The sequence below is a fragment of the Colius striatus genome, unplaced genomic scaffold, assembly GCF_028858725.1.
Source record: "Colius striatus isolate bColStr4 unplaced genomic scaffold, bColStr4.1.hap1 scaffold_38, whole genome shotgun sequence".
Lineage (NCBI taxonomy): Eukaryota > Metazoa > Chordata > Aves > Coliiformes > Coliidae > Colius > Colius striatus.
In genome coordinates, this window is record NW_026908522.1 from 2,537,053 (window position 1) to 2,550,460 (window position 13,408).

At 53.6% G+C, this 13,408-nt stretch overlaps 1 pseudogene; it reads left to right on the forward strand.

The window, feature by feature from the left end:
- Window positions 1–170: 170 nt before the first annotated feature.
- LOC133629332 (E3 ubiquitin-protein ligase RBBP6-like) lies at window positions 171–9,960 on the forward strand (annotated as a pseudogene).
- Window positions 9,961–13,408: the final 3,448 nt, after the last annotated feature.

Genomic DNA, 13,408 nt, shown 5'->3' on the forward strand with positions numbered 1-13,408 from the left:
GGGCACGAGGGGCTGGGTGCTGCCCGTGACGCTTTGGGCCCTGAGAATGGCAGCAGGAAGGCCGCTCTCCCATCATCCCCGGCAGGTGCCCCGTGCCGGTCCTGCCATCCCTGACACGGCTCTGGAGCTGAGGCCAGGGGCTCCCAGTGTGACCTGGGCGCGGGTTTGCGATGCGGACCCTGAGGAAGCTGCTGTACTACCTGGCTTATGAGGCCGAGGTGCGTGAATTCGAGCGCAAGCACGGCTGGGAAGCACTGCTCCACCCTGAGACCCGGCACAGCGCCATGGGGCTGCTGGCCAGGTGAGAGCCCCCTTCTCTCTGCTCCCTCCAACATTTGTCCTCTGCAAACAGGACACCCTCGCAAATGCCCTTGGTGCTGGGTGAGAGGGGCTTGTCACCAAGGGCTCGCCCGGCAGATTGGAGAAGCCTGGCAGAGGTGGGTGCCCAGGAGCAGACACCCCCCAAAGCACCAGCGTCCCCTCCCGTGGGCCTGGGCTGAGGGCTCAGGATGGGGCGTCCGTCCCAGGGCCAGGCAGGATGCAGCGAGGGCCAGAGACAGAGCCGGGGAGACGACTGGCCCGTGGGCAGCAAAAGAGTGTCGTCAGGAGGCTTTGGGGCAGGAAGGGTGCTTTTTGCTGGTCTTGGGCACTACCTTTCTCCTGAGAAGTCCAGCCCTCAGCTAGTCAGTCCAGGGCCTGGCCCACCTTGCTTGGGGTTATCGGTGCCCTTTTTCCCCCCACCCCCTGCCAGAGAGATGTGTGGTGCCGCGAGGGGCTCATGTTAGAAACTGATTCACTGCCTGGTGAATCTGCTGAGCAGGGAGCAGCCTTGCTGGGAGGTCCCTGCCACGGCGTTCCAGGTCGAGGTGAGCCTGGTTGCTGGGAGGAGATAGGGGGGGAGAGCAGTCACTGGGGCAGAGGGTGAGTACTCGGTGTGTTTCAGCTCCTGGCCTGCCCTGACATGAGCCCTGTGGTGAACGCGCCCTGCAGCTGGAACCGAGGTACCTGGGGAGCGAGAGCAGCGTGATGCGGTGCCTGGTGCTCAGAGCCGTCATCGCCCTCTGCCACGAACCCGCGATGGTGAGCAGGGGGCAGCCGGCCGGAGCCGTGCTGGGGGCCTGGAGCTGGGTGAGGGGAGCTGGGGGACACACAGCTGGGGCTTGGCTGTGCCTTGGGAGCTCTGGCAGCTGCTCCAGGCCTGTTGTAACGGTGCAAGCAATATTCATCCCAAGATGTAGAGAAGCTAGGTAATGCACGTGCAGAGACATACACGGGCAATGTAATGCCACCAACAGTGTTGACTCAAACCCACCCTTCCTTTGCTAGCTACTTCCTTAGATGCTGCTTTCACCCCTGTGATCACCCAGGGCCCAATTGATTACCTTGCAGCAGCTGTTTCTGATAATTGGAAGTAGCTTGCCAGCTGCATTAACTTGTCCCTACCATCTTTATTCAAGCTGGCTGGTCCATGTCACATTTGTGCCTACAAACCCGCTGCTGAGCTGCTGTTCCCACCACGCTAAAGAAAGAGAACGTGATTTCTATTTGCTGGTGAAAGCAACACAGGGAATGGGTTTGTCTGTGTTGGGTTCCCTTGGTCAAATCCCTTCCTTCGGACGCCTTCGTTTCCCTCAGTCATGTGTGTGACTGATCCCAGCAGCCCAGTGACTCTCCTGTGTGGGGTGTGGAATCCAGCTGTGCATTTGCGGAAGGGAGATGGGGGACACATGCCCTTGTAAACACGGTCATAAGAGGCATCAGGAGTTGATTTTCAGAAGTGATCTTTACAACTTTCCTGTTGTTCCTTTTTGGATCTTTTTCTCATCATCACTGTTCACGTGTATTCGACATGGCATTTGCAGTGCTGCGTCTCTTCCTAACCTTGGGGAATTTCAGCCAGCTCTGTTGGGAGTGTTTTGTTTGTTTTCCATTGACCTTGTGCAGGAAATCTCAGGTGATTTTTTTTTTTCATATTACCATCTATAATTACATTTCCAACTTCTACAACAAATTAGTAGCTTCTACTCACTGTAGCAGCCATTCTGGCTCTTTTCTATGGCTCAGGAAAGGAGAGGTGAGTTACCACAATTAAAACAGTCAGAAGTGCTTGATGTATTCATAGGATGGACTTCCTGGGGTGTTTGCACAGCCTGTTTGAGTTTCTCTCTGACTGGGACGTATAGTCTTGGAGAAAGGAGCATGGCTCAGAAATGTGTTTCCACCTGAACTCACTTGGATCATCGGTGCTGCAGAGCCCAGGTTGTGGTTTTTGGGTCAGTCCAGTTCCTGTGTGTGTGAGCCAACATCCAGACTTGACAAGGTAGTAGTGGTGAGGCACAGTGCAGCTGGAGCTCTTAGCCAGGCTGGTAATTCATCTGCAGAGCCAAGTCTAAACTACCAAGGTGTAATACAGAGCACTGTGTGGAGAACTACTGCAAATGCCTTCCAAAGCCCATGACTGAGCGGCAGTCTGAAGTACTTTTGGGTTACTGTTTGTGTGTTGGCAGTCTCCAGCTGTCCTTTTGTGATTGCCTCTTCTCTCCATTTCTCTACAAAGAGGGTGTTTCTGCTGAGAGTGCCGCGGTGGTGAAGCACTCCGGGCCTGGCAAAGATCTAGCTCAATGCCGTCATGACATTCAGCTCAAAGTCAGCAGCAGCCTTGCTGTTTTCTGTCTAGTGCATCTAAATCCCCTGGCATGTCTTGTGTCAGCTTGTTGTATGAAGGTGAATTTAAAACAGGGGCACTATTTTCTTTACTTTTCCCACTACTGGGTGTTTAGTCAGTGTGTGTAAACCATTAGAATGAAATGCAGGGCTTCAGGAGCAGGGATTTGACCCATGGTGGAAATGAGTTTCTGGAGAGCTTTTCCTAAGGATTTCAAAGACATGATTTTCCTCTCAGAGACAGAGGTGTCACAGATGCATTACCAGCCGTTGTCCTCAAGATGCACTTGTGATCCTTGTAATGTGGTCTGCTGTCCTCAGCAAGACACCTGCTTGCTCTTGGTTTCCCTTCTTCAGTTGGTAATGCACAAGACAGTAATCTCCTGTTCTGAGGGACCTTTCCTGTGCAACAGCAGTGCTTTGGTATCTGTGAAATGAGCTCATAGTTCTAGTCCAGTTCAATTCTCCTCAGTACCTGTTTGTATGACAACAACCTGTTCTATTGCAGGTCTGGTTTAGGGTGCACCCCTCGAAGTGGGATTGCAGTCAGTTACTCTTGCCACACGTGGGTGTGTGAGGCTTTTGGGTCTGTTGCAGTTTTGTTCTCTTTCTATTCTAGTGAGTGCTTTGGGGGCGGCGGGTGCGGGGCCTCAGGGCCCTGCTCTTTGGGGCTCATCTCTTGGGACAAATGAAGGTTTTGCTGCTTGTGTTTGATTCCCAGACCTGAAGATGTCTTGCAGCCTGCAGCTCGTGTGTTGAGATGAGGAGTGCACGATGTTAGATGTAACATGGGGCTGTCCTGTCTGTAGCGGGGTTCTCTGAAGGGCTCTGACACTCCACATTCAGACACTTGCTCACAAACTGACTGATAGTTTTTTCTGTGCTGACTTTGCTTTCAGAATACACCAATGAGAATGCCTTGATCCCTAAGAACTCATCGGTTATAGACAGAAGAATCCCACCTGCAGGAGTTAAAGCCACCAGCCAAACGTCTGCTCTGTGAATATCCAAGAAACATCACGTTCTTTGGGAGGGGTTTCAGTATGTTCACCTTTCTTCCTGGCTGTTGGTTTGCAGAGGCATTCAGATTCTGTCTGTCTCCTTCCAGCTGCTGTTAGCTTTTCTTACCATGGAGTAGATGTTAATGGAGCTGACCCACAGCAGAGTTACACTTTTAGGCCTGCCGGGACGTAGGGTGCAAACCACGGCAATGGGAAGCTTTCAGATGATGCGCTTGGGCTTGTTCTTGCTGGTTTTCAAGACAGCAGCCTGATGAGTTCTTCTGGTTTTTCTTTACAGGGCTCCTGAGTCACAGGACTTTGGGCTGAAAGCCTTTCAGCTACACTCATTGTACCACGAGAGAGCAGTGTCTGTGCACAGAGAGATTTCCACAGTCACTGGACTCTGAGAACACAGCATTTTGATGTTCAGGCTTTAGAGTCTAGCTGCAAGTGCTTCATTTGAAGTTCTGATCCCTTGTGATGCTGTTCCCAGAATGAAAAGGAGCACTGGAATTCCCAGGAGTTTCATGGTGGAGGTGGATGATCCCAACACGAAGGGCGCGATGCTGACGAGCGACGGGAAATACGCCATCGCAGCCAGTAACGCGTAAGTGGGGAGCTAATTGGACTGGCCAGAGAGTGAGCGAGAGGAACCATGTGTGTGTGTGAGAGAGAGACGGGCCAGCATCTGTCCTTCTGAGGGAGGCAGCAGTGTCAATGTATCTCAACCTTCCCATCTGTCGTGTGTTCCAATATGAAGACAGTGCAGTGCTGCTGTTGGTGCCCCTGGAAGTTGCTTCATCTTGTAGCGTGCCAAGAACCTGCATTTCTGACCAAGAGTTCAGTGCTGTTCCTGGGGAGTCTTTCTCTTGGAAAGCTCCTTTTGCCTCTGGTTGAAGTTTCAAAGGCTTCTTGTCAACTTTCACCACTGGCTGCTGGCTGGAGATTTCCTCTGCCTTTGATCAGATGGCACGTGTGAAACAGGCTGAAGTTGTGCTGTTGCTCTGAACTGAGCAGGTGCTGCTGTGTGCTGACAAGAGTGGCTGTTTGAGAAAGGGATTGGGAGCACTTGTGGTTTTCTGTCATAGGGCTCCTTTTGCAGAAGCTGTTACAAAGACTTCCTCCTTCTCTGAAATGTGATGACTCGGAGACTAAACTCCTTGTGAGCCTGCATTTTGCACTGACCCTCTTCCAGAGCAGAGGTGGGATTCATTCCATGCATTTCCAGCTGTCAGAAAGGGATTTGACTAGTCTGAGAGGATGACTTTTCCTTTCCCAGTCTTTAATGTTTCTCTTTCCCCACCCTCCCTCCCCCCAGGGCAGCTTAGGCTTGGAAGAAGAAGGAAAAGCCTCCCTTCTTGCCACAGGAGCCATCCTCCTCCTCCTCCTCTTCAGATGTTCCTGTTCCTGAGGAGCTGTTATGTCCCCTGTGTAAAGAGTTAATGATGGACGCAGCTGTTATTCCCTGCTGTCAAAACGGTGACTGTGACGACTGTAAGTGTTACTGCCATGTTTGTTAACTCCAAACATCACATCTGATCTTGTGAAAGCCGAAATAGATGACACAGCGACTCTGTTACCTGTTCTACTGAAAACTGAAGTACCCTCAGAACAGCAAAGGGCTCTTCTCGTGCTAAAGACAGAAACAAAAGGCAGCCAGCTCTTTTTTTCCCTCGGAACGTCTCTGCTTCAATGATCTCTACAGGCAGAAGGTGAAGTATGAGAAGAGAGCGTAATGGTGCAGGTGAATTCCAGATTGGATATGGAAGGCATTTAGGCTGCCCACAGCCCTTTTGTCTCCCACAAAACTGTACAGCCAGCTCTGGTGACTTACTGGGGTCTGCCACAGACAGACAGGCAGGCATTTAAGCCACATGCTTTTGTAATTGATTGTCATTGACTTGAACCCTAAACGTTTCCTTAGTTTGGCTCAGAGCTATTCTGATGGTTCTAATTCATCACAGGTATTAGAACAGCACTGCTGGAACCTGAGGAACATCAGTGCCCAACGTGTCATCAGACAGACATTTCTCCTGACTCTTAGGAGGCCAACAAGTCCTGCGCAAGGTAGCCCCATGGCTTGGGTGGAGAGGGTTTGTGAGGAAAGTCTGTTTGCAACCAATTGGAAGGGAAGGAAATGTTCACTGAGGTCTCCTTAGGCAAGGCTCAATGGGCTGAGGCCCAACTGGCTTCTCCAGGCCATGATCTGTGGTTAGAGGAGCTGACAGCTCCTTACAGACAATGTGGCCAGTTCAGGTCACGCTTGTTCCACACAACTGCCTCCCTTTCCGATGGGCTGTTAATGCTCAAGTGCTTTGAATGCAGCTGCTCTGGGTGACCAGTCATTCTTATCAGCCTTTAGTGGGATGTGCTCATGTATCTGTCTCTGGGTTGATTTTAGGATTGACAGCCCTTACAGGGATAGCCATCATTTCCCTCTGTGGAGGTTTTTGTTCCCGACTCTCCTCAAGTTTCATGGTGCCTTTTTCTAACGGTGTTTCTGCCTCCAGATTGTGAACAACTTGAGGAATGACACTGGCTGCAGTCAGCAGATCCAGCAGCAGCCTCAGCAGCAGCTGCCGCCGCCTCCACCTCCAGCCACACTCCTCAGACAAGTGAGAACACACAACCTGCAACCTCTTCTCCAGCCAACCATTTCCAGCCAGCAGGATCCACCCATCATCCCACCAGCTTCTCCAGCTTCTTGGCCTGCTGCTGCTTTGCCATTGTTGGGCCCTGGTGCAGCATCTGTGGCAGCCGGGCTGCCAGGGAACCTGTCGCCTGCTTTGGCAGGGATTTGGCAAAGGAACTGACAGAATACAGAAGGGCTGAAAAGAAGCTATCCAACTGCCTGACACGTCTGTGGTGGAGAAGCAGGTTGTGTGGGGAACTCGGGAGGAGTTCCACTCCACACCTGGATCATGAGGGATGATCCAAGGTGATTGGCAGTGATAGGGGAATCTTGTGTAGGTGAGTAGCTCCAGTGTGGCAGAGGTGACAGCTGGCTGACAGTTGTAATGGGGCAGCAGTTGCTCAGGAGCAGGTGTTTCTTGACTAAATCTGCTCTGTGAAGACCCCGTTCACCACCTGGCAGGCGTGAGGAGGAGAGAAAGTGAAAAGGTGTAGGTGCTGGGTTTTCTGCATCTCCCTGTTCTGATTTGGGGTAACCATTACCCCAAAGCACTTTGGAGCATTTCAGTGAGAGAAATGGTCTTCATCTCCTCTTTGGTCTGTCTCGTGTAAAAGCACAGAGAGACTTTCACCCAGACTGCAGACTGGTGGCTTTTGTGAGTATTGGTCAGTTTTTGTCTCCGGAATTACAAGATCAAGGTCGTTTTTAAGGAAATCTGAAACTGATGAAAGACCTTCAGAGGGGGAATGATGCTGAAGAACGTGTGTGGAATCATGTGAAAGTTCCTTAAAAGCTAAGAAAACCCTTCGCCGCCACCCCCATGGAGAGGCAAAGGCAGCAGCCGTGACAGTCGGCCGAGATCGAGGCCACACGGCCATCGTCGTGCAAGGTCTCAGTCTCCTGGCTGTCACCGGTCGAGGTGAAGGTCACCCCTGTAGTGGTTCTGCCTGGGCCAGGTTTTAGGTAGCTGAGGCGGGGGGGGGCAGGGGGTGCAGGGGAAGATGGAGGGGTGGGGGGAGGTGTTTTAAGATTATTTTGTTTCTCATTTCCTTGTTCTTATCGTTTCTTCATAAATCCAACCTTTTTCTCCACAGGTTGAGTCTGTTTTGCCCATGACGGTGATTGCCGAGCCATCTCCCTGTCCCTGTCTCAATACACAAACCCACTCGTTATATTTCTCTCTCCCCTGTCCAGGTTAGGAGGGAGAGTGATGTTAGAACTTGGTGGGCACCTGGCACTCAGTCAGGGCTAAACCACCACCCTCAGGGAGTATGATGATCCCACCAAGCTGGACAGGTGTGTAGATGTGCTTGAGGGCAGGAAGGCTCTTCAGAGGGCCCTGGCCAGGCTGGAGCCATGGGGCCAGGGCAATTGCGGTATGTCTGGTAATTCCCTGAGTGGAGATGCCCCTGGAGGTTACCCTCTGGAGCTGAGTGAAGGAGAACCACCTGCTGTCATTGACGTGGGTGAGTGACATCAGTCTCTATGAAATAAGTCGTCAGTGACCTGGGCAGACTGAGGCAGGACAATGGGGGAAACTCATGAAGAAGTGCAATGAACATGCAGATCTAGTCTGGGCACATGTAGAAAGTTTTGCTCTAAGCAGGGCACACACTTGGTGGAGCCATCCCCTGTGTGCCCAGCGCTGCCAAAAAGAATCCCTGCTTGAAAGTCACACTGGTTATTGAGTCCTGATTGGCACTTGGAACTCACAAGCTGTATGTTGTGTTGTCAGGAGAGTTCTGTAGTACCATGCAGCTCCCTTCTTCTGCAAGAGCTGACAGGACCTGCCCACAGAGTCTCCGCTCTGTCCCGGCCTCCGTGCTGGTGTCCCAGGGAGCCACTGTGGAGCGGATTTCTTGCACCCCAGCTGCCTCCTCCCTGCAGCCCTGCTCAGTGTTAGACTTTTCCTGTCAGTGTGAACAATACTGTGCCTCTAGCAGTAGTTCTAAACTATGGCTAGTAGTGATGCCAGAGGCCATCCCAGGGGAGGGGGAGCGCTGTGGCCGTCACCAAGGGAGAGGGAGACCTTAGGGCGCTGCTGATGTCACACAGGGGCTGTTCCAGACCCCACCCGGCGTTGTGACCTCACCTGGCCAGGGGCTGTAGAGCCTCAGAGCGGGACAGCCAGAGCCAGTTGGGCTGAGCTGCCCTCGGGAGGACTCAGCTCCTTCTTTGGCTACTTGCCTTCCTGCTTGCTTCCAACCATCTCTCATTTGCTGCCCACTTCTCCAACCTCTTCCAAAGGTAAGGATGATCCAACTCTGTACCTCGTGATCCATCTTCTTGCACCTCTCTAGGCTGGCCAGGGCTATGAGTAGTGTTGCTCTGTGCTAGTTCTGATTGTGGCCCAAAAAGGAGGCACTGGGAGCTACAGAGGAGGGTTTGGGCCCAAACAGGAGCCTCAAGGCTTTTCTGAAACTTTTGCCTTCCTGTTTCTTTCCCTGTGTCTATTTGAACGTGCTGTCTGTGTCTCCTGCTAGATCCTGCTGAGGCTGTGTGCAATGTCTCTGCGCTTCTGCAGCGTGATCCCATACGCCGTGCCCGGAGCGCTGGCACTGCTGGGCTGCTGGTGGCTCTATTCCTCCCGAAAAGCGCAGGCCAGAGACCGTGAGGAACCGGCCACTGCTGCTGAGGAAGAGCTGGAGGAAGGAGGCCCAGAGAAGGACTTGTGGCCCCAGACGGAAGCCTGTGTCCCTCAGAGTCTGTGTTCCTCGTTGGAAGAGGAATGCCCAGAGGCTGACCTTCCAGAGGTGTCAGCGATGACATTTCAGCCCAGCCCCTTGGAGGATGACGCTGACAGACAAGAGCCAGCAGGATGTGCAGGGTAAAGCAGCGTCCCTGCTGCTGTTTCTGTCCCCGTGCAGAGCACAGAGTGTCCCGGCAGCGCTGCAGCCAGCCCCGCACAGGGCTCAGGCTCAGGCGCCGACGCAGAGCAGCGGCCGGCAGCAGCGCCGGCAGCGCCAGGAGCCGGGCAGGAGCCCAGCAGTGCCCAGAGCGCCGCTGCGCTGCCGCCATCCCCGCAGGCAGAGCCCCGGGCTGAGGCAGCGCTGCCGGGTGCCGCGCGGGATGTGCCCGCTGGGCTCTGCCCGGCTGCAGCCGCCCCAGCTGATGCCCCTCCGCAGGCGGCCGGCGCTGCTGCCCCTGAGCGGGGGCTGTTGGAGGCGGCGGCAGCGGCTGAGCACACGGCTGCCAGCAGGGATGCTGCGGGGCTGCTGGCGGCGGGCAGCCATGCGCGTGGCGCGGCAGGTAAGGGCTGTGCCGGGCTGCTGGGCACCTGGCTGGGCTGGGGCCACGACAAACGGCTGCTGCTCCACTTGGGGCAGTTTTGGTCAGCACTTGGACAGGACTGTCTTGCCTCTGCCGCTGGGGAAAGGGTCACTGTGTTTGAGGGGCTGCTGCTGAACTTGGGCCTGCTCCTGTTGCATTCCCAGAGGTGGGCTGGTTTCTCCCCAGGCATGAAGGGTGTGTGATGGGACTTGACCCTTCGTGACATCCTGGGGAACCTGATGGAGGAGCATCCCCATGGAATGCGTAGCAAGTGCTTAGTGTCACCTCTCTAGGAAAGGATCTCATTGCCTGGCCTGCTGTGTGGCAGCTGCACTGTGTGGGCTGTCTGAATGCTGACCTGTGTGCCTGTCTTGCAGGTGTAAATGGGTCTGACGAGGACTCGGAGGACACAGACGGTCCCGAGTGGCAGACAGTGACCCGAAAGAAGCGCGGCCAAAGGGGAAAATCCAAAGTGGTTGTCTGGGCAATAGAGGTGCCAAAGGTAAGCAGCCGCTGTCCTGCTCGTGCCTCCTGCCCTGCCCTGCGGAGGCACTTTCAGCTGCCGTGGGGACCCAATAGGAAGGAAGAAGAGGTGCAGAGATGGAAAGAAGAGGCATGTTAGAGCTACACCCAGGGCTGGTGGTTGGAGTCCTTCTCCAGCACCTTCCACCCTGATCTGTCAAGGTGATGCTCTGAAAGCCCTCAGAAGGCTTTGAGGGCTCACAGCTCCTAAGAGTAGGGAATGAGTTGTGGTGCTTTCCCCTGTGCAGGAGGGTCACGTTGCAGCTGCCTGTCCAAACCCAACCTCCAAATCAGCTGCAGGAACCAGGAAGATGGGCAAAAGAAGCCCCAGGGCACAGTGGTGTTTGATCTACATTTCTCCCCTTGACTCTTGCTTTCTTGTCTTTCATCAAGGTGATAGTTACACATCTGATTGGCAAGCAAGGACAATTTATTAACAGCTTGAGGAGAGAGTCTGGGGCCAAAATTTCTCTCTCAGCGCTCCCTGATGTCGATGACTACGAAGTCTGTCACATCAAAGGTAAGAGGAGCCTTTTTGTTCAGAGTCTAGAGCGTAGCTTGGGGGCTTTAATTAGACTAGAAATGGATTCAGTGGCTTGGCTAGACCACGGCTTTTACCAAAATGTTCTGCTCAGGGCTGTTCCAGCAGAGGGATGTGGCAAGTGGCCTGGGCCTGGCCACGTGCAGCCTCTGTTGTAGGGCTGGGAATGCATTTGAGCAGCTTTGGCTGCTGGAGCTGAACCAGCCCCTTTTGCAGGATCCCTTTGGGCTTGAAGCAGCAGATAGGGGATGCTTCTCAGCATCTTGACTGGGAAGGATGTTGGATCAATTGGGGCTGAAAAGTGTCTGTGAGTGAGTTGGGTCAATGCAGCTCAGGAGGCTTCTGGCAACTGGGCTGCTTCCCATGGCAGGGCTGGAGGTGTCCTCAGCCTACCTGTGCTGCTGACCTTGGGTGGGATTCTTGTCTTCCAGGCCTCTCCCATGAAGTTGAAGGAGCGTTGAGCCTGATTGGCAGGAGGTTCAAACACTTGTGTCTGGACAACATCTACCCTCTGCATCCCCCTGCACCGGTGACACGTCCTTCTGTCCCTAGGACTGCAAAGTCCCAGACACCTCAAGCACTTGCAGCAGGGAAAAAGAAGAGGAAGTAGTAGGAAATGGTAGTAAACAGTAGTAATCATAGAAAATACCTAACAAAATAAAGTCTAATATTGCCAAAGAAAAACACGGGAAACAAAGGAAACTTGACAGAAAGTAAAGTACAGAAACTTGAGGGAAAGCCAGAGCCCCAGGCAGCTGCTGCCACCTGGACACAGGCTCTGCTGCCCAGGGCGGCCCCTAGTGCAGGGCTGGGCAGATGGCCAGGGAGCGGCCGTAGCAGATGATGGTGAGAAGATAACACTCTCCTGAAATGAAAAGGAGACTCCTCAATGTGTGGGCAGCATGTCCCAAGTAGGAGATGTCCCAATGGTCGCAGCAGGAGTTGGCCATGGTTTTGGGGACCGTGGTGGAGATGGAGCCCAGGTCTGAGAGGGAGAGGCTGAGGAGGAAGAAGTCCATGGGGGTGTGGAGGGGGTGGTCACAGGCTACGGCGCTGATGCCGAGGCCGTTGGGCAGGAGGGCAGCCAGGGAGATGCCCAGGCACAGCCCAAAGTGCAGCAGCTGCAGCTCCCCTGTGTCTGCCAAGGGCAGGAGCAGGAACTGGCTGCTGCAGCTGCTGTTGGGCATTTGCTGTTCCTTTGAAGGAGAGCCTTTTAAAAACAGCAAAGTGCAGAGAAAATACAAGACAGACTCCTCTGAGGAAAGCCACTCCATTCTTCAGGTAATCACCCTCCCAGTGAAATGCATTTCTCTGCTGTGCTGTGTGTTGGCTGTGAGGGGCAGGAGCAGTGCTCCCGTGCTGCTGAGGAGTCAGCTTTTCTGTGTCAGGGGGGCTCTTTTTTGGGATAGAACTCACTTTTATCACTGAAAATTGGAGGAATCTTGGCACACGACGTGGAAAGGGCTCCTCTCTCTGTGCCTTAGTGCAGTCAGGAGAGCTGCAGTGCCCATTAGTCTTTTTCCTCTCTGCCCTGTGTTTTCCCTTGTGCTGCCTTGAAGATGACTTCACACACAAGTAACTCCTCAACAAGCATCTGGGCCGTAAGTCAAGCAGGACAGTCCTGTTGCAAAGGGCACTTCTGCAGGCTCTGCTCTGTCCCACCCTGGAGATGGAGCTGTCCTGGACAAAGCAGGACACAACTCCTGCTCCAGAGAAGCAAAGGGAACAGGATCACAACAATCAGAATATCAGACCAATCCTAATGGGGCCTGACTGTCTGCAAGCCAAAGTGTGCTGAGTCCTGACACTCCCTGCTTTACCCTCCTCTATGTGGTACAAATGAGGGATTTGTCTGCTCTTCAAATGAGAGACGACTTTCTATGTCCCATTGCCCAGCCAGACACCCAGAGGTGAAGACTGTTAGAACAGGATCCTTCCCTTTCAGATAGCTCCTGCTTGAATATGTGCACTGGGAAATGTCCCGGGGCTGGTCTGGAGCTCTGAATGGCTTTCAGTGCTTTCTTAAAGAAGACAGAATTGCCAGGTGTAGGAGGGGAATTGCTGTGTTTCCTGAGAAATCACTGAAAAGATGAATGAAAAAGAGTTCCAACAGGTCTGTGGGAAAGATTCACCGAGGAGGGCAAGGGGAGAGCTCCCCAGCATGGCCGTGGCAACTCAGGATGGCTGCTGCTGCCTCGCGGATCTTGCCATGGGATGTGTAGGAAAGGACCAAACCAAGGCAAAGGGTGAGATCAGGTGGTTTCTGGAGGAACAGAGGTGGGAAAACAGAGAGAAAAGGGGTTGAAAGGAGCAGGTCACACGTAAACAGGGGGCTGATCAGTCCACTTCTGTGGCCTTGCCTTGCAGCTGATCACCACAGCCTGTCCTGCTTTCCCAATACCTGCACATCCAAGTGCTTTCTAGGGCAAGGGAGCTCTCTGCTCTAGGTACAGATGGAGGTCCGAATGCCAGCCCATCTGAGTGGGAACCACAAGTCATCAGGTGTAGTGTTCTCTGCTGGGGGGAACTGGTGAGAGCAGTGGGTGTGTGTAAGTAAGTAAGTAAGTAAGTAAGTAACTGGTGTGTGTGTGTGTGGTGGTTTGGCCCAAGCAGCCCAGCAGCAGCACGACAGTCTCTTGCTCGCTGCCCACATCCACCCCCACCCTCGTTAGGATGGCAGAGGCCCCAGCGAAATGGCAGTAAAAAGATCACCAAGGTCGTTGTGGATGGAGACAAGGGCAGGGAGGGCTCGCTGCCAGTGACGGTCCTGAGCAAAAC